Source organism: Aythya marila, assembly GCF_965140915.1.
Source record: "Aythya marila genome assembly, contig: HAP1_HAP1_SCAFFOLD_171, whole genome shotgun sequence".
NCBI lineage: Eukaryota > Metazoa > Chordata > Aves > Anseriformes > Anatidae > Aythya > Aythya marila.
In genome coordinates, this window is record NW_028136953.1 from 566,877 (window position 1) to 586,516 (window position 19,640).

Consider the following 19,640-nt stretch of genomic DNA (forward strand, 5'->3'; position numbering starts at 1 on the left):
CCACGTAAGAAACCTGGCCGTACCCTTCTTTTCCTACTATTAGCAGACGGGGCTGGCATGATGTTGGTTCGCAGAAAGCACTCCTAGAACAAGAGTTAAGAAAACAAGCTTATAAATGAGGTGCTGAATAGACACACAGATGTTCCAAGTAATTTTCCTATAGACTTTCTTTTCCCTCCCCAAATAATCCAAATGGCAGCGGTACATTAAATACATGAAAGATTTCCAGTTAAGTTATTCACTCATTCCAATTGTTTCACCTTCTTCCCTTGTGTTTCCTATTCTTTACTAAACCAAGACTGCAAATTAATATCCCTGCAATCTTGCTTTACTTTATTATAAATTTATTATTTATTATATATTTATTATTTACTTTATTATAAATTTATTTTTATTTAAAAATAAATTGGTGAGGAGCATTTGTTTCCCCACTACAATCAGGCTGTACCTCTGCTGGCTTAAATCAAAGATGCTAGAGACTTAGCCTTGCTCTAAAGCACAGAAAATCTTCTGGACAGCACAGCAATAGAAACGGAGAAAAATAACTGATCCAGCTGTGACAACATGATCTAACTTTCCAACTGTGGGCTTGCATGACTTCCACACTAAAATATCACAAGATTAACACAACTTGGTGGCTTAACAAATAAAGACACCATTCAATTTTTTCTCAAGGTGTTTTAACAAGCCATTTCTCAGTTTTCTTTCTGCTACATAATTCACTACTGGTTTAACAATCCTGGAAAACAGAAGGGCAAAAGGTGGCAACACAAACCCACAAAGTTGGGGTATTTTTAGCTAAAAGGACAGACAGCACATTTATGTGGTCTTGAGTCTTTCAAAGAATGCCATGGATTAAGTCAACGTGTTCTGGTAGTCTACGGATCACTTTGGCTTACGAAGAGAAGCCTGGGCTTTTCAATTTGGTCATTCAGAGCAACTTCGTTACAACTTTAGTCCCTCCACCCTTTCTTCTTGTGAATACCAAGCACCCCTTCAACACACAAACTTGATGTTGCCCCTTCGTCTACCACCCCTCGCACTTTTAACAGCTGGAACTGTTCACAAAGACTCAGCAGACCTGAGAATTTAAACGTAACAGGGATCTATCTTTCTTTACCTGCTGAAACAGAGGCATTTTTTCTCTGGTCCGTTAGGCATTCCATCTTTTAATTCATCTCCAGAAACCAAGGATGCATCGTCATCACTGTCAAACATATCATCTTGTAAAATAGGATTGAAATGCTCTGAAAGGCAAAAGAGGTTTGTTAACTTTCCTGAATAGCCTTTGTCTCTTTCTCTTCCATTAATACAGCTTCTAAATCAGTGCCAAAACCCTTTCTTCATTTGAGAGCACACACTGAAATCTACTTCCTAGAGTTCAGCCCACCACAGATCTAAGGAGATGGCACAAGGCCCTACAAAGCTCTACTAAGTCCCACTGATGTGTACGTGTAAGGTACGCTACTCTTGGTGATTTTTTTCTCCCCCTTAGAATAAAGGAGATTACGAACAATTTCTGCAGTTGCTAAATAGCTAAAAAAAAAAAAAACAAAACAAACAAGACCATTTCTTTCTGGAGGAGGTTCCCACAATGAAAGCATGGGGATAAAGGATGTGATGGCCACAGAATTCCATTCATCTAGTAAATATCAATGCTAATTGATCTCACGTGTATAGTACGATCCACAAACATTTAAATTAGGAGACTGGTTAAAAATGATGATAGCTAAAACAATATTTAGCTTAGACCAGTTATACTTGTATCCTGGTCCTGACATTCTTCAGAAAGGAATTAGAAACATTGACCTAGAAATGCTTCCCCTCCAAATATCTGAGTTTTGATTTTTAAAAGAAAAATAGGTGCCTTATACTTCAAACCTCAAGTCAACCTCTACAAATGCTAATTATCTTAGCTGCCCTCAGAAGCAGGATGCTTCAGTAGAGAACGCATTGTCCTTTACTGTGTATTGAGTCATTCAGAGCTTCCATTTGGCATTTCAGTTTCGAATCCACAATAAAACCTATGTGTTGTATTCCAGACTTGCCCAAAAAAAAAGACATGCACATGCAAATAATAAAATTCTACCACCATTATGTCTGAAAGGTTTAAGTTGATTGCACAAACCACAAGTTTTTGCTTTAGCAGAATTATAAAGAAGTGGATGCTGTGGTTATACCTTGCTGTCGGTCCTCCTTTAGTGCAAGCTGTGCATGCGGGAAGATCTTCTGCACAACTTGTAAAATATTCTCTACTGATCTTTGAAAAAGTGGCTTGAAAATGGGTGAGAGTGCTTGTACGGGTGAAGCCTTGATCCGGTTTGAAGCTGGAACAACCTTCTTCATAGCCATGAAAAAGTCCTTCGCGTTTATTTTAATAGAATTAACGTCTAGTAGCAACTTCTCCCTACTTGCATAAATCTGAGGATAGCATCGGCGTAGAGAGCACAGCGCAGCTTCAGTACATAAAGATTTGATATCTGCACCACAGTATCCTAACAAACAAAAATCAAACGTTACATCGGTCAAGGCCCAGGTTTACAACATGCAACATTTAAAGAATTTGTAATGCCAAAACCAAACAGCTTAACAGGGAATTCAAAGTGCTACCGCTCTGCAGGGGTGTTTCATGTTGCTCACTGCCTGATATCCTGCGCTTATGCAGCTGAAGCAGACTCCTCATCAAAAACTATACTCTTGAGGAAGATGCCCCAGAACCATTTAATGTTCTCAGACAACAAGAGGAACGATAACAAAGAGTAAATAGATGAAAGCATCTCACTCAGATTGCTATGAAGGTGTGCCAGCTGCCTCGTTGACTAGTTGTGCAGCAAGGCACAAGAGCATGGGTACTGCCTGGTACAAGCTAAGGTTCTTTACAACTTGGTCACAAGCAAGAATCCGTTTCTGTTTCAGTCTTACCAATGCATTTCTCAGCTAGTTCATAAAGCAACATGTCCGGTGGCTGAGGGGTCCAGTCACAAGTATGAATCTTGAAAATTTCTTTTCCAACCCTGAAGCAAAATCATTGCATTTTAGCTTGTCCCAAGTTTTCCTTAAAAATACCAACAAGAAACAAACAAACCAAAAGGCAAACAAACAGACAAAAAAAACAGTCCTCCCTCAAAACCCCTCATCTACTAATACACTTTTCTTACTTGCTCAACTTTCAAGTATTTTACAGTTATTTAATATACACTCTGCATTGTCAACCAGGAAATTGAATAGTTCTTATTTGTTATACTGAACTTTTTCTAGGAACCTACAGTGAAAGAAAAGGCATTTATAGCTTCAATAACAAGTTTCCAAACTACGAGACCTAAGGACCCAGAGGAAAATACTGTAATGAAAAATTTATCCAGAAACATTTCTTTGCTGTCCAAAAAACTTCTCTAAAACTTAGCAAGCTTTCATTGGGACAGTCTCATTACTTCATGACATTTGCTTTCCAGCCAGTAAATTCACAGAAAGCACTTCTGGCACAATGCTTCCAATTGCTACAATTACTATAAAGAAGAAAAGAATTATGACTCAAACTACTACCACTGATCCGGGGCACAATCAAATGCAAACACGTCCCCTATTCACTCATAAGTGAAGGATTGAGACCAAAAACACAACTTCATGATGAAAGCGCCCAAGTGGACTAAATAATTAAGCAAACAGGTACAACTTTGGGAATTAAAGGTTTGATTATAGAACTAACTACTTGGTGGTATCATCCTGACCATATATATCCAGTACCAGATTTGCCCTCCATGGAACAACGCAGTGTCTCCACGTGTCACTCTTTTGTTCAAGTTGTCAATTATTTTTTTTTCCTATAAAGTTGGACTTTGCCATGGTAGCACTAACGTTGAATTTAAGTTCTCACCTCTTAATTTGGCAAGTTGAAGAGGAAGTGTCTGCCAAAGCGTCCTGGTCTTCGTAAAGCAGGATCTATAGAATCCAGTCTGTTGGTAGCTCCGATTACCACGATCTCCCCTCTGTTATCTATGCCATCCATAAGCGTCTGAAGAGTTGAAACAATGGAACTAATAGAAAAATATAATTTTTACTTACTGGTTCAGTAAATTTTGATACATTCCACATGACTTTTTTGATGCCGGAATAACCTTCTTCCTAGTGGTCATTCAAAACTGGGAAAAAAATAGTCTACCAAGTCGGGGTTTTTTTGATTTGATAATAAATCTGCAGACTGTTAAGTCATCAAGCACTTCAAGACTGTTTGAAATAATCTCTACGTTAATATAAAAGGAGTACTGCACACTTCTGCTCAGGAAGAAAATCACGGAAAATGTCAACTTTGATTTTAGATGTTGAATTTGTTGCAGTGAGATCTTCCTCATCGCACGATTCTATTTGGATTTAAACCATATTATCTATGGAGAGACCAAGATTAGGACAAGAACAGCACAGAGTTCAGCATGAAGCCAATCAGGAGCTCAAGTTTGTATTCTTTGTATTCAACTTTACCCTTCTCTTGCTGGAAGGACCTGCTTTTTGAGTCTCCTTCTCTTCACTAGGAGCATGTTCCCTCTTGCATTCGTAATGCTCTTTCTCAGTGGTTTTAGTCTTGTCCTTTGTATCTTGGCATCTCTCTGTAACAGCTGAGGAGGAAAGGTTTTTAGAGCTACATTCAGTGTCAGACTTGAGAGAGGAAGTTTGCCGCAATTTCTCACCAGGCTCACAAGACTCTTTGCCGGACAAAACGGTTTCTTTTGAAATGAGGTCACGTTGTTTTGATCTTCTTGGTTTCTCCTTGTCTCCACGGTCATCACATTGGTACTGGGCGAGGTATTCATCATTCCCAGGAGATTTCGGAGGGTCCACGACACTGCACAAAATAAAAACCCATTTCTCACTTCTGCTGAAGGACATGAATATTAAGAGTAAAACCTTCCAACGTCGAACAAACAAACAAAAACCTCCGAACTACAGGAACCCTCGCAAAGATATGCCATTTAGAAACCTCTCCTGTGATTAGGACACCTTCTTCAGCTCCCAGAGAAAGTGCTTTTTCCCCTCTTGCTTCTGAAGCCATTGCACTAAAAAAGCAAACGCATCTGTCTCCCTCCACATGCTGCTCTGAATAAGAGCCAGAATATTCAAAGCCACTCTATTTGTTCTCCCCACATAGCCGAAAAAACACCAGTTGAAAGAGTTTTCTACCTCTCTCCACGAATTTACATCCACATATCCTATGACTGCAAAAATAGAAGGCGGGGCTCAGGAGAAACAGCCAGTGCTGGAAATGAAAAAAAGCAGCCTGTTTCTTCAGAGTCTTAAGCCTATGCTACTAGGAACAAAACAAAACAAAACAAAACAAAACAAGAGGAGAGGAGAACAACAGCGGGAAATTTACCTATTCTCCAGGTGTTCAATTGCAAAGCCTCCTCTGGAGGATCAACAGTTGTGAATTCAGTGTGCTTACGAGAAATCAGATCTACATCTGAACCACAACTATTTCAGTAGTATCACGAACTTCTGTTACTCTGAAGAAGCAGTCAGCACCGTTTCTATGTTAGGAAAGAGCTGAACAGAGTCTGTTATTCACATCAAGTAGTCAGGCAGGTTTCTTTAGGAAGGCTGGGTTTCACTAGAACATTACTAGCCTGTAAGCCTCATGGCATCACCTTCCACCTTGACTGCTGAACCTCCTTGCTCCCTACTATCTTCTTTGCCAAGATACAGCTGTCCACATTTACTTTTCCTACTTGGCTGGACTGAATTTAAGAAGATCTTGCATCTAAGAAAGGGAACAAAAGCTGCTGCCCAGCAGCGTCTGGCTCAGGGAGGAGTGAGAAAGCTCTTTGCAGTCCCCAAGGTCCGTGCAGCAGGAGGCAGGAGGTGCTCCAGGCTCCCAGCAGCAGTTCCCCTGCGGCCTGTGCAGGGAGAGGCCCCTGGTGGAGCAGGCTGTGCCCCTGGTGGAGCAGGCTGTCCCCCTGCAGCCCATGGGTCCCCCGTGGAGCAGATCTCCACGCTGCAGCCCCCCTGCGGGTGGAGGAGCCCCCGGTGGAGCAGGTGGCTGTGGCCTGGAGGAGGCCGCGGCCTGTGGAGAGCCCCCGCAGGAGCAGGCCCCGGGCTGGACTGGAACAGGCTGTGCTGAGCCTGCTTTGCCCGTGACGCTCCTTGTGGAGTGATCTCCCTGTCCTTCTGGCAGCCCTTGAGCCCTTGCCAGCCTCTTTTCTCCCCATGGCGTTGGAGGAGGGGCAGGGAGAGAGCGCTTGTGCTGGAGCTCGGCTGCCCAGCTGAGGAAAACCACCACGGCTCTGTCTTGCCGCTGCTGCAGCACGCTGGTAGCAGCCAGCACCGTCTGTTCTTCGAGCCTCAGCAAGCCCACAGCATCTTCCCAGAAGGGATCCCTTTCCTTCACGCCTGACAGGCGCCGCCTCCAGAGGCTGAGGGCTTGTGCCCCGTTTTCAAGCGCTTTCTCAGTGCCCCCTTCCCCAGAGACGGATCCCAGCTGCTTGGCTTCACTGCCCTCTGCTGCCAGGCTCCCGCAGCTGCTATCCCAGCAGCGCAGCGAACATGCGGATAGAAGGCTGCATCATCGTGAGTATCCGCACGTTCCCATGTTACATCTTTCATTTTCCCTCATTCACAATCGTGTTTTTTGGTCAAGAAAAGTTATCACAAGGAAAAAAAGAATTGTACTTCTCTAATAAGTAGTCTTTGTTGTCCGGCCAGTATCAGTAAAAATCCCTGCTCGCCGGTAACTAGAGCCCTTCATAGACCAGCGGGGGGCAGGGGAAAGGCCTCCTGCCCGGCCGGGCTCCCCTCTGCTGCCCTGAGGGGGAGCAGGCCGTGTCGCAGGCCCTGTGGGTCGGGGTGCCCTTAGGGGAGGGGGGGGGGTGAAGGCTGCAGGGCCTGGAGGCAGGGCTGGGGGCTGGGGTGTTCCCTCCCCCTGTATCAGCCCCTTCTGGGCCCTGTGAGACGCGGAGCTGCTGCCCGGGGTTAGGACCAAGGTCTCCTGTCAGGCCCGGGGCCGCCCTTCCCCTCGCCCTGCCCTTCCCTCCCGCTCCTGAGCCCTTCGTCAGGCCTTGCTGGGCCCTCTGTCCGGCTGTCTGTCCGTCCATCCGAACCTCTGGCCATCTGTCCCACCACCCTGCCCCGTCCCTGCCCTCTCCCTAAGGAAGCAAAGAGTCCCCGGTCTGCCTTCATGGGGGGGTTGGGGGGGGGGGGAGGGAGAGGGGAGGTTCTGCTGAGAAAAAAATGAAAGATTTCCCCCTTAACGGGCGCCTTGCGAGTTCTTTCGAGTTCCAACCTTCTGCCTTCCTTCCGTAGCAGTGCCTCTAAGGGGTGCGCTGTAAGGCAGCCCTCATCTGGCGCGTTGCTCCTCCGTTCCCCCAAGGAACTGCCTTCAGGATCTGACTAACTCTGGATGCACCCGGTTGTCGCCTTAATTTCTCCTTTAGCTTGCTGAAAACAAGCCGGTTGGGTGACCTTTTGCGTTTCTCGCTTAAAATTTGGATCGAGGAGGTCTGTGTTTCCTTACGCTGATGTCCACGCTGAAGGTGCAGAAGGGTTCCGTGCTGTTGCTTGGGTCAGCCTTGTTGCCAGGTTTGGAATGTTTAGCCTACCGGTGCTTCGGTGCTGTTGGGCTGCACTCAGAGTGTGAGCTCTGGGCGTTATTTCTCAAATACTGCGTTATTTGAGCGTACAGACCCGAGATATTCTGCGGAGAGGTGATTTAAGGCACGTCAGAACCACCGCTGCGGCGTGTGCCAGCGTCGGACGCCCGTTCGAGTGATCGGGCGGAGCAGGTGAGTTGAATTTGGTGCTGGGTGGCGAGGTGGTGTTGGGGGAAGAGCTAGGCTAAGGAGAGCTTCCTCTTGCTCTGCCCCTTCCCATCTCAAATGGCCGCTTCCTGGGGAGATGGGTTCGTTGGGAGGTTAACTACAACGTTACAGTGAGGATGAGGAATCACCTTTAGTCCCGTAGGTATTTGCTGCCAGGCCGCAGCGTTGATTTCAGAAATTGTATTTAAAAAAGGGAAAAGAAAGGAAAGATGTATTCTTTAACATACTCTCTTTTCTCGGAGAGTAGATGGAGGAGCTTCAGCCGTGCCCTTCCTCCGGAAACGATTCCCAGTGTCTGCTCAGACACTGAGGAGGAAAATGGAGGAGAGCCACCCGATAGAAATAAAGGAAAGAAGGGGTCATGGATTCAGGGAAAAGCACTACTTAAAAAATTGGTGCTCTCTAAAAACGGGTTAAGGGTTTGGGACCTGCAGGTGCTGCCTACACCTGTGTGCGTTGCAGTCGTGCCTGTTGCCACTGAGCAAAACGGGGAGAGCTGCTTTGTCGAACGCGGCGTGTTAAAACACGTGCCACTGCCTGGAAGAAAAGCACGGACTTCCCTCGTGTGGGCCTTCTTCCCTAGCGATCTGTGGTTTACCTGATGGTTTCCCATAAGCTGAGAATGTTTAAAAGAAAAAAAAAAAAAAAAAACAAAAATCAAAAACCAACACCAACGTTGAGAGTGGTGAAGCAGATCCTCACGTGGGGACTCAGAATCAGCGGTGACATCACCATGCGAAGCATTGTGTGTGCTTCGGGTTGGGGCTGCTGCGAGCCTCGCAGCGGGGAGGGAGAGCGGATCCGGGGTGCCTCTGTGTCAGCCCTCTGCCCTGGTGGCTTTGTGAGCACTGAGAGTTTGACTCCTGTGTTCCCAGCTTTCGCTTCCGCACCTGCGGTGTGGCAGAGCCAGCGAGCTGCTTGCTCAGCTGGAGGAGGAAGAGGAGTGACCTCAACATTGCCGAGGTAAAGCACAATTATTGAAAAGATTTGGCAAAGATGTGGGTTGTACCAGCGCGGCTGCTGCAGCTGCAGCAGATCCTGGAGCATTGGAGAAGATAGAGAGGGTTTTCTTCATGAAAAGAATGCTGTTAAAAGTGTTTTCATGCCAGAAATTAGGATAAACGCCTCTGTTGTTTGACATCCTCTATTGAGCTGGCACATTGGCATTACAGCGTACCTGGCACGCTGTTTGTATTAAAAAAAAAAGGTATTTTATTCAGGGCAGGCCAGAAACCTGCCTTGGCACTTGCACATCGCAGCAATGCTTACAGACCCTGCATCCTGGCTGCCAGGCCAGGATCTAAATCCGATGGTGCTGTTGGTAAACTGAAGCTCAGGAAGCGCTTCTGGGTTTTTTTGTCCTTCCATGTGAATTTTTACCCTGTGAAGATGGTGTATTAAGCTATTTTCGTAACAACAAATAGGTTTAAAAGCAGTTTCAGTTTAACATCTACACGCTTGGGTGTTATTAACAGAGCTTTGTATACTGAGCTGGTGCTTGGTAGGAGAAAAAACATCAATCTTACCTGGGAAACCTGGACCCCCTCAGCTACATACTGCTATGAGGAAACTCAGATGTAAGAACACACTTAAATAACACCTCACCAGAGCTGTTGTGCTCCTGACCACCAAAGGCACCTTTTTCCAACACCGTCGTACTGGAAGTTGATGCAGCTGGTTCCATCCGTAACGTGTGACTGTACAGTGCTGTAAAAGAACTATTTTTTCACAGCTTTGGAGAAAGTGAAGCAGAGAAAACCACGCATAACCACTGATACCTGGACCCCAAACTGCCACAGGCTGACGGTGATGCCCACTGGATATCTCCTGATACCCTGCTGCCTTCTGACTGCTCCAGCAGAAGTCCTGTTTTAATTAGCCAGCAGGTCCCTCTGAGGGAGGGACTTTGCTAAAACTCCTGCCGTAGGAAGTATCCTACGGGAGCCAAGTTGCTAAACCGATGTGTGGTTTTCCCTTAACCCCCTCACCCCTGACTTTCCAGCTCCTGACAGCACTGCCAACGTGTGCAGTGTCACCGTGTGCCATCTAGGTGCCAGCTGCCATGGTTTATATATTGTAAAATTAGTGATTTGGGACTCGTGAGCACTGAGGAGAGGCTAGCAATTGCTTAAGAGCTTTCCTTGTGTCGCTCTGGGGCAGGGAGATGGGTGAAACATCTTAGGCTTGAAAGTGATTCCCTGCAGAGTGACGTGCTCAGATCTGCACAACAGATCTGTCGTTTTGGTCACCTTATTAGATCCCTGCTTGAGAGGTTGCTTGCAAGAATCGATTCCTCTTCACCTTGATGTGTCAAGCTAAAGACAAATCTGTGCCGAAGCACTGTTTGATCAGACGAGTGCCTCAGTTCAGGATTGTTCTTTGACAGCTACAGAAACAGCAGGACGATCAGCGCCTTCAGGAACAGATGAATTTGATCTTGAGGCTGTCGTAAAACAGGTCCCTGAAGTCTGAAGACTCTTCAAATAGTTTGGGCCAGCAAGGAGCAGCTGTACGTGGCGGCTGCGGTAACTCGGGGCTCCGAGTCTCAGAGAGCGTGGTGAAAGGTGACCCCCAGCTGGCTGCTGGAGGAAGCTGAGGCAGCGTTCAGCTCTAACCTTTGCCTTCTTGGCTGGCATCTTTGCACTCCTGCTGTCAGTGGGTGTTGAGTGTCCTTCCCGGCAGCCTCAGAACGTGCCCTCAGATGTAGGCAGCATTTAGCAGCTAGAATTCCCTCAAATAGAAAGAGTACAAATGATGCGTTTTCTGCTTTTGCTTTGGAACTCTTAGCTTGAGGTTTTCCTGCAGGCCATGAGGTTTCTTGCAGCAGCAGGGATGAGTTGTGTTAGCAAGAGGCTGTTCTGTGCTTCGACTGTGGGAAGATGAATGGTTACGTGTGCACCGTTAAATATAACTTGACACCTAGCACACCGCACTTGCAGCCTGTGGGGTGCTTTAACAAGCAGGTAAATCAGCAGAGGCTGTTTTGCAGCCGGGGTGATGCTGGGTGATTAAAAAGCAGGGGCAGAACAAGGAGTTTCTAGTGTTTGTTCTTGCTTGTCATCCGACTCTCCACTTCCACTGTTCTTTAAAAAAAACAAAAACAAACAAACAAACAAATAAAAAAAAAAAAACAAGCAAGGGGTAAGCATCTTAATATCTTTATTATAAATGGAAGGCACAAAAGAGGCCAGCAACAGAGACTGTCCAAGAGAAATGCTTTGTGCTTTATAAACAAACAAGGAAGTACCCTTAGGTGGGTGTGATAATCCTCCTCTAATGCGTTTTTGGGGTGCAAAAATAGATTTGTTCCTTTCTTGCTCTTCTCTGCAGGACAAAGGCAGAATAGGCACTGCAAAGTTAGACCAGGGAGGTCAGTTTGTTCCGTACTGAGAAAGACAAGCCTGTAAAACAAACTAGACAGATTTTCTTTGTACTACTCATCTTCCTTCAGCAAAGGCAAAGCTTATGACACTTGTTGGTGTGTATTTCCAGACCCCCAGCTACTGGCACTGTAGCGCATCTCTAATTCTTTGGTACAAAAGGTTCAAAATCTCTTAATGCAAAAATTTTACCAGCACCCTGGAGCAAAAAAAAAAGAAATCTAAAACCCTTACCAACTTCTATTACAGACCTGCTGAGTGCACCAGAGTTACTCATTTTTATTCAGGCTTTCAGGGGCAACTTCAGTTGGTTTAGCGCTTGGATTGCTATGTTGGCAGATGTCAGTTTAAAAAAAAAAAAAGCTTTTGAGGTCCTTTTTAAAATGAGACTGCTTTTTTGGAATTTGGAATACTGCAAGGTATCGTTGGTTTTGCTTTCTTCCCATTCCTTAGACCAGATCCATTCAGATTCTGAACAGCGTTCCCGGTGTGTTCAGGAAAATGGAAGGCAACAAGCAAAATGATGAGCTCCTTGGGCAGTCAAAAGAGCTAAATCTGGAGAGTGTTTTGAGTCAAACTTCCATGCTAAGGAGCACCAGTAATTGTTAGAAGTAGCTGCAGAGGAACCTGCATGGCACTGGGTGTGTTTCTGAAGGTGCTAAAGGTCCGAAGTGACGATTCTTATCCATACTAAAGAAGAGAAGGAAATGTTGCACTTAACTACTGTTTTTATTCCCTTTGTCCAGCAGTCAAAAGCAGTAACTAATATGAGAACCCAACTTTTCCTCTCTTTATTTTAGATTTGGGAAAATTCCCTGCCAAAACAATATTTCCTGGAAAATTCACTAGTGTTTGTGTGAGTAAAAGCTTCCAACCTTTTATTATTAATTTGTAAGAACTATTTCATCCACTTTTGTCCAGAAGAGTCAGAAATAATTTGCACAGAAATGTGCAGCGTTTTAATGAAAGGATTCAGAATCACTCTGAATTGAACTTTATCTGGTCTGGTTGCAGGTTTTGTGACATTTAGTGTCTTTAAAAAAAAAAAAAATCAAAATTTCTGACTTCATATCAGAAAAAAAGAAAAAAAAATGCTTGTGGCGAAATAAAATCTGTTGCAGCTCTGCTCATCGAAAACTCATTGGCTGTTAAATTGGACCTAAGTCGTCTTCTCTAACCTTTCATGATCCTGCAGCAATGGCTGATGATGGATATATGGATTAGGGAACAGCACGTGATGGCAAACCTGTGGTATTTGCTACTGTACTGGGTCTGGCTGGAATGTTTACTTTCCCTGCAGCAGCCCATACAGTGCCGTACTCTGTACTTGTAGCTGGAACAGCAGTGTTATCACACCAGTGTTGTGTGTACTGCTGAGCAGCAGTGGCGCAGCAGTGGCACAGCATTGGGCCTTTCTCTAACCCTCCTAGGGGGTGGGCAAAAAGGTGAGGAGAGAAACATCACTAGGGCAGCTGACCTAAACCAATCAAAGGGATATTCCATACCATGTGATGTCCCACTCAGCAATAAAAGGTGGAAACAGGAAGAAGAGGGGAGGGGTGGGCTCTCGTTGGGAAAACGTCGGTCCTCCTCTCGAACACCGGCTGCGTGCGTTGAGGCCTTGCTTCAAGGACGTGGTCAATCATGGCTCATTTGTGGGAAGTAGAGAGTAATTTCTTTCCTCTGCACTTCCATATAGCCTTCATTTATTTTGTTTGTTTGTTTTCCTCCCTTCTTTTTATTTTTCCTTTTCCCCTCCCTTTTCCCCTTTCCCTTTTTATTTCCCCTTAGTTAAATTGTTTAGTTCATGGTAGTCTTTATTTAATTATTATAATTTTTTCCCTTTAATTAAATTATCCTTATCTCAACCCGTGAGTTGTTCTTTGCTTTACTTCTCCCCCTCCTCATCTAAAGGAGGGGGAGTGAGAGAGCGGTTGTGGGGTTTAGCTGCCCAGCACGGTAAAACCACCACAGCTACAGCGCAGAAAGAAAAACCAAATTGCTTCCAAAAAATCAAAGTAATTCAAAATCCTTGGTATCATGCAGCCGTGCCACTGGCAAAGTGAGCATTCCCCTGCCTCTCAAAGCTTGCTGTACCCTTGATCTGCTGTCTTGCTGCTGTTAATTGATTGCAACTCTACATGTCTGATCAGGGCTACGAGTTGTTCTCGATATGGAGATCATACAACATCTACTGTGCACGCTTGTGTGTATAGATATGTTTATCCTGTATGCATGTACATCCGTATGCATATTTGTGTGCTGGCCCCCAGATCCCTCATGTTACAAAGCATCGGCCTCGAAGGCATACTCATCAAAATCTTTTGCAGAGCCTTCATTTTTTTCTAGTTCCCTCAAAATGAGAGAATTTTTACGCGCTCTCTGTGTCGAAAAGGCAAAAATTCTGATTTTCAGTGTCGCTCTCGCTAACTTTCTCTCACTCCCTCCTCGTGTGTGTATAAACACAGATGTGTGTATGCATATGCACATCTGTGGATTTAGATGCACTGGTATGTTTTTTGCTGTACAGGTAATAAAGACGGGGAAAGGTTTTTGTGTTTTCTTAATAGGTGAAGAAATCTTGAAGACCAGAGATTGGAACATGCTGAATTTTAAATTAAAAAAAAAAAAAAAAAAAAAAGTTAAATTGTCCGGCTGTGGAAGATGGAGCCTCATTTTTGCAGCCACTTTGAATCACGAGTTCATCTCTAAATGCGCTGTTTTTTTTTTGTTTTTGTTTTGTTTTGGTTTTTGTTTTTTATTTTTTTGAAGAGCTAACTAACCGTGGCTGCATCCAGTCTGAGAGAGCATTCAAATGGACTTGCTTCCTCTCTTAGTTATAAGCTGTTTAAAAGCGCATCCTATGTTTGAATTGTGGATGAGAGGTTCCCTTGGCAAAGTGAGGAGGAAAATTCTTCCTACCCCTTTATTATTAATTCACGGATTCAGTCTTGGTTCGGCCTACAGGAGCAGTTAACTGGAAGCCTTTGAAGATCGATAACTTTGCTGAGGTTGTCCAGGTAGGTGAAATCGAAGACCCACAGGGCCTGGAACGTGCTGTTTAATGCGTCCTTACTGTGTTCTAGAGAAGTTATTTGTAGCCATAGTTGATTATTGACTTGCATGTATCATCAGGCGGTTTTTTAAGGAGTGACTCCGTTTTCAGGCTTCCAGATGTGCTCCAGGTCATATTATTGAGGATGTGGAAGAGAACGCTTGCTGACAAAGCTCCTGGCAGCTTTACAGAACTTTAATATCTAGTTAGTTCATGTAACAGCTGATTTCAAGGCTTTGCTCTCTTTGAGAGACTGATAACTTGATTTGATTAACTGAAGAAAGCTGGAAAAATGTTTGTTCCTCATTATTTTTCACTTGTTACTTTCTTTCGGGTTACTTTTAAAAAGAAGATTTCACTGATCACAAGCCAGTAGAAGACTTTCAGCCCAGGCAAGGGTGAAGACAGCTCTCTCCAAGAGCAGAGGAAGTCCCTGTGGAGAGAACCCGAGCTTGTTAGCAGAACTCGTCGGCATGTCTAAACAAGGAGACGATTGCTACTTCTATTTCTATTCTACCTGTAGCAAGGTATGGCTGGCTTTCCTTTGCTTTGCTTTTTTTCCCCCTTTTTTTCAGGAAGGAGTAGATTAGGAGGAGGAAGCACACTGGTCTTTGGTTAACTTGAGAACCAGATAGATTGTGAATTCAGTTGTAGCACCATTAGGCAGCAGCATGGCCATTTTTGAGGCTGTACTCTATTTTCCTTGTTGGTTTCCTTTTGGTTCCAGGGAGACAAATGTGCCTACCGCCACTGCGAAGCTGCTCTGGGCAATGAGACGGTCTGCAAGCTGTGGCAGGAGGGTCGTTGTTTCAGGAATGTCTGCCGATTCAGACACATGGAAATTGACGTGAGTGCCTAACAATGTGTTCTCAAAATAAATCCACAAAAGCATTTTTCAGTGCCGTAGGTGTACTGATTGTGCTTTTGCAGGATAGATTTGTTTGCTTCAAAATCATACTGGTTTCTGTTACCAAGAGAGGGGGTGGGAGGAAGCAGAGGGAAATAAAATCAATGCCTTAGGTATGTCTTAGCAAGATATTTGTTTATTTTTTTTTTATTAGATGCTGACAGTTTTCTCAAGAGATGCAGAATAGCTGTTAAATAGACTGCTAAAACGTGCTGGAGCAGGGGGGTAATAAACAGGCTGTTCTATCCTCATGGGAGCAGGCTTGATAATGAACTATCAGGTGTCTTCTGACCCACAGTCCTTCAGATAACGCTGTTGTAGCTGCCTGGGGTAGGAAGTGGGGAAAGTTAAAGGTGCAGCAGAACTAAGTCTCCAAGAAGTAGTTCTAGACAGGGTTAACCTAGGCAATTTCAGATGTTCTTTTTCCCTCTGAATAATCCTAGTATAATCCTAGGTGTATTAGTTTAAGCCACCCTCAACTGATGTCTGAGAGTGCCTGTCTTCTCAAACTGAGTGATGACCAAACTAAATGTGCATAGTGGTTACAGCTTATGCAAACTTTGTGAATATGCCCAGAAATACTACACTTAACTGAGAAACTGACCTTTGGAATGCTGTTTCAGCACTGTGTTGTGACAGCTGTCACGATCTGGAGCTGTGCATCTCTTTGCAAGCCTCAGGTGCATGTTATCACGAGCTTTTCTTTCTTTCTGTCTTCAGAAAAAGCGCAGTGAGATTCCTTGCTACTGGGAGAACCAGCCGGGAGGCTGTCAGAAAGCCAACTGTGCTTTTCATCATGCAAAGGGACGTTACATCGATGGACAATTCTTACCACCAAGCAAGAGTGAGTTTAGGTCCTTTTTCTTTAAGCGCTGAAGAATTAATTTTGAGTATTACTTAGTGGGTGCCAATCCTGTAGGGGGCGTCAGGTAACTGTTCATTTGTGAGGGCAGGAAAAGGTCTGCAGTCATAGGTGTACTGCACCGAGTGTACTGCTGGTGTTTGTTTTCTGCTTTCGTGCTCAGCTTCTCTTTGCTTTGTGTGATGTTTGCCTTGCAGTTTGCTTCCTGTTGTTTCCGCTTTTGCTGGGTGGTAGGGAGATGTGTTGTTGTTGGAAGGGAAATCATTGTTCACGGTGTAAGCAGTGATGGGATGGGCAAAAGGAGATGCTGAATTCGTTGTCTGTGCGGGTTATCTGCCTTTGCTACCATCTCTTTGCATTGTGGTCAAAGTTTTAAACTGCCATATTACCGATGATCCTCCTCTTCCTCTAGCTACACTGCCAAGTCCGCCTGAGTGCGCGGACGATGATCTGAAAGTGGCTCAGATGTCACTGCAGCAAAACAAACTTTCTGTCCAGTCAAATCCCTCTCCACAGCTAAGGGGGTGACGAAAGTGGAAAACTCTGAAAATGTCCCAAGCCCTACACACCCTCCAGTTGTAATCAATGCTGCAGATGATGATGAAGATGATGATGGTGAGCATGTTTTGGTTCTTGGAAGGAATTTGTGCTGTAAATGATTGTGTAAATCTTTGTTTCTTGAAGGAATTTGTGCTGTAAATGAATGTGTTAAATCTTTGGTTCTTGAAGGAATTTGTGCTGTAAATGAATGTGTTAAATCTTTGGTTCTTGGAAGGAATTTGTGCTGTAAATGAATGTGTTAAATCTTTGGTTCTTGGAAGGAATCTTTGCTGTAAATGAATGTATAAATCACAGATGACCTGAGGTCTGACTAGCGATAGGGCAGGCAGTCTGGCCAGGTCACTGGTGGCTTTGTCTGGCAGTCAGTGGACAGAAGCTGAAACGTTGGAGGAAAGCTTAGAACCACTCCTGGCTTTAGCTGGTCTTTTGTGTAAAGTTCTATGTGAAACTAGGAAGGAAATTTCTTTTTTCTGTCTGAAGAGCAATGTGTTGTGTAGTAGTTAAAGCTGCAGAGAGAATCTAGAGTCCTAGATGTTTTGTCCTAGTGTATTCTACTTAGGAGTTCATCAGGTCAGTGTAGCTGTTTAAAAACAAACAAACAAACAAACAAACAAACAAACAAACAAAACAAAACAGCAACAAAGTTTTTTATATGAACCATGGGCTGAAGTGTCACTGCATGAGCTACGTAATCATGACCAACCTGGTCTATGCATAACTGAATCGATTTTTCCCCTTCAGACCAACTTTCTGAGGAAGGAGAAGAAACTAAAACTCCCGTCCAGCATCCAGCTGCGGAAGGCAAAAATGGATTACGGGTGATTTCCACTCGGAAAGGCAGTTCTATTACTACTAAACAAGGTATGCCAGCACCTTAGTAGGATAAATCAGAAGAACTTGACAGTTAAGTCAAAAGCAGCGTGGTGTAAAAACACAACAAAATGTAGGGGTGCTGAATGGAGTCGGTTTCTGAGGAAGGAGAAGAAACTAAAACTCCCGTAAAGCAGCATTTCTGTGTAGCAGTTCTCTCTGGATAGGGCTGGTCTTCAAAATACAAGTGGCTCAGAGGAGGAGGAGAATGTTGTTCTAAGGATATTGTTCTAAGATGCATTATTGGGAACGCTCAAGATGAGTTTTCCTTAGTGCTCTGACAAATTTTGGAGACTTAAAATATTGCTGGACTCTCTTTAAATGTTGGTGCTTCTCCTCATTTCTTGATGATGACAGGGAAGGCTGCTAAGCCGATGGGAGAGATCCATGTGAAAACACTGGAGGAAATCCGTCGTGAGAAAGCTCTTCAGAGACACGAAACTCAAGCCAAAGCCGAGGCTGAAGGGCACGGTAAAACTGAAGATTCCAGCGCAGGGGCAAGAGCTGCTCGTGCAGGTCGCATGCAAACTTTCTCTGAAGCCTTGTCTGAAAAAAAGAATAATCGCTTGGTAGAAGAGAAGAAAAAAGCAGGAGAATGCCATAGCAAGAGCAAAATTCAGGGTGAGTCCAAGAAGCAGCTCGCTCTGTCCGGGCCCAGCAAAGGGCAGGCGAAGGAGCCGGCAGGAAAAGTCAAGCCAGAAGGAGAAGTGCGTGTTAAAACCTTGGAAGAAATAAAGCGTGAGAAAGCTCTGCGGATGCAGCAGAGTGAAGGAGATGTGCCAGCTCCCTCAGCACAACCCAGACCTGCCCCAGCAGAGCAGAAATCTTTATGGAGCACAAAACTAACAGGTAATAAGATGCTTTAATGCCTGCCCCAGTGAGGTGCTTCCCATATTGAGCAAGTTCAGTTTGCTCAGGATCTGCTTCATGGATAAATGCTGAATGGCTTGCACATTGTAGCCTTTCTCTCTCTCTCTCATGGGACACAAGGAAATAAATGCACAAAGGAAACAAGTACCCAGCTTTCTTTATTTCTGCCGTTGACAACACTTTTTTTTGTCTTTTTTTAAAGCACCTGAAAAAGAAGAAAAGAAGGCAGTGGAATTGAACCGGCCTTTTCCTAAACTTTCCTCTGGACCTGATGTACAGGTGAGTCCTCTGTGAAGACACACATACATTCGTACAATTTCTGATAATTCTGACAAGTTTTGTTACTCACCGTGTGCCACCCTCTTGAGTGTGTTCTTACCCTTCAGCAGCTGGTAGGAGCTGCAGTGCAGTCTAAATCCTATCGCCAGCAGCATTTCCAGACAACTCTGTAATCCTCAAACTTGGAATCAGTCTGTTTATACCACAGCAAGAAAGAAACCCTGTTAGCACCAGCTGAAATCTACACAGTTAACGTGGAGGGAATTCTTTTTGTTCTTACTGACTTGATCTGTCAGACATGAAGGATTTAATACAGAAGGCCAGAGTTCTGTGTTCAAGGAAATCAATCTGTCAGTGGATACTGTATAGGGGAACTTGTATGACTTTCTGCTGCTTAAAAAGAATGTGATAAATAGATGTACAGCAGAACACCCTAGCTGTTTAAAGAAGCTTGCCATAGTGGATATTGCAGATATGTGAGACTGCGTCCATAGTAAAGCATGGCTCTTGTTACAGGCAGAATTTTATGGGAAAAAAAACAAACAAACAAACAAACAAAAAAACCAACAGTAACCTGAACGAGATTAATATGCTGTTCCACATCAAGACCATTTTGGAGGGATTGCTGATCAGATTTTCTTAACGAAATCTCCACGGATTTTATTTATTTTTTTTGTCCTATTCATGCACTACTTTTCTTTCCTTCTAGCCCACTCAGCAGAGTGGAACTCGTAAATGTCCAGAGAAGAGCTTTGAAGAGAGACGGTGGGAGAAGTGGCAACAGAGAGAACAACAAGAGAAGCTTCGGCAGGAGGAAGCTGCTGTCAAATCTACTGCTGGCTTCTTTAATACTGAACCAGCAGGGAAAGTGGCAGCTCAATTTCAGGGCCAGGAAGCTAAAAGTAAGTGTTGAAGGTTAAGAGTTACTTAGGTTGTCTTCTGAAATACAGACAGAAGATGACAATTCTCATGCTGTAACTCTGGCTGGGTGCATTTTGCCACGCAGTGCTACGAAGCGAAGGGTGTACTTTCTTTTTCTTAGTTTGTTTCTTTT

At 44.4% G+C, this 19,640-nt stretch overlaps 1 long non-coding RNA gene across 1 annotated transcript; it reads left to right on the plus strand.

The window, feature by feature from the left end:
- Nucleotides 1–18,127: 18,127 nt before the first annotated feature.
- Nucleotides 18,128–19,416, plus strand: LOC309891277. Its single transcript, XR_014319487.1, has 3 exons — nucleotides 18,128–18,286; nucleotides 18,510–18,586; nucleotides 19,296–19,416. It is a non-coding gene; the product is annotated as an uncharacterized lncRNA (long non-coding RNA).
- Nucleotides 19,417–19,640: the final 224 nt, after the last annotated feature.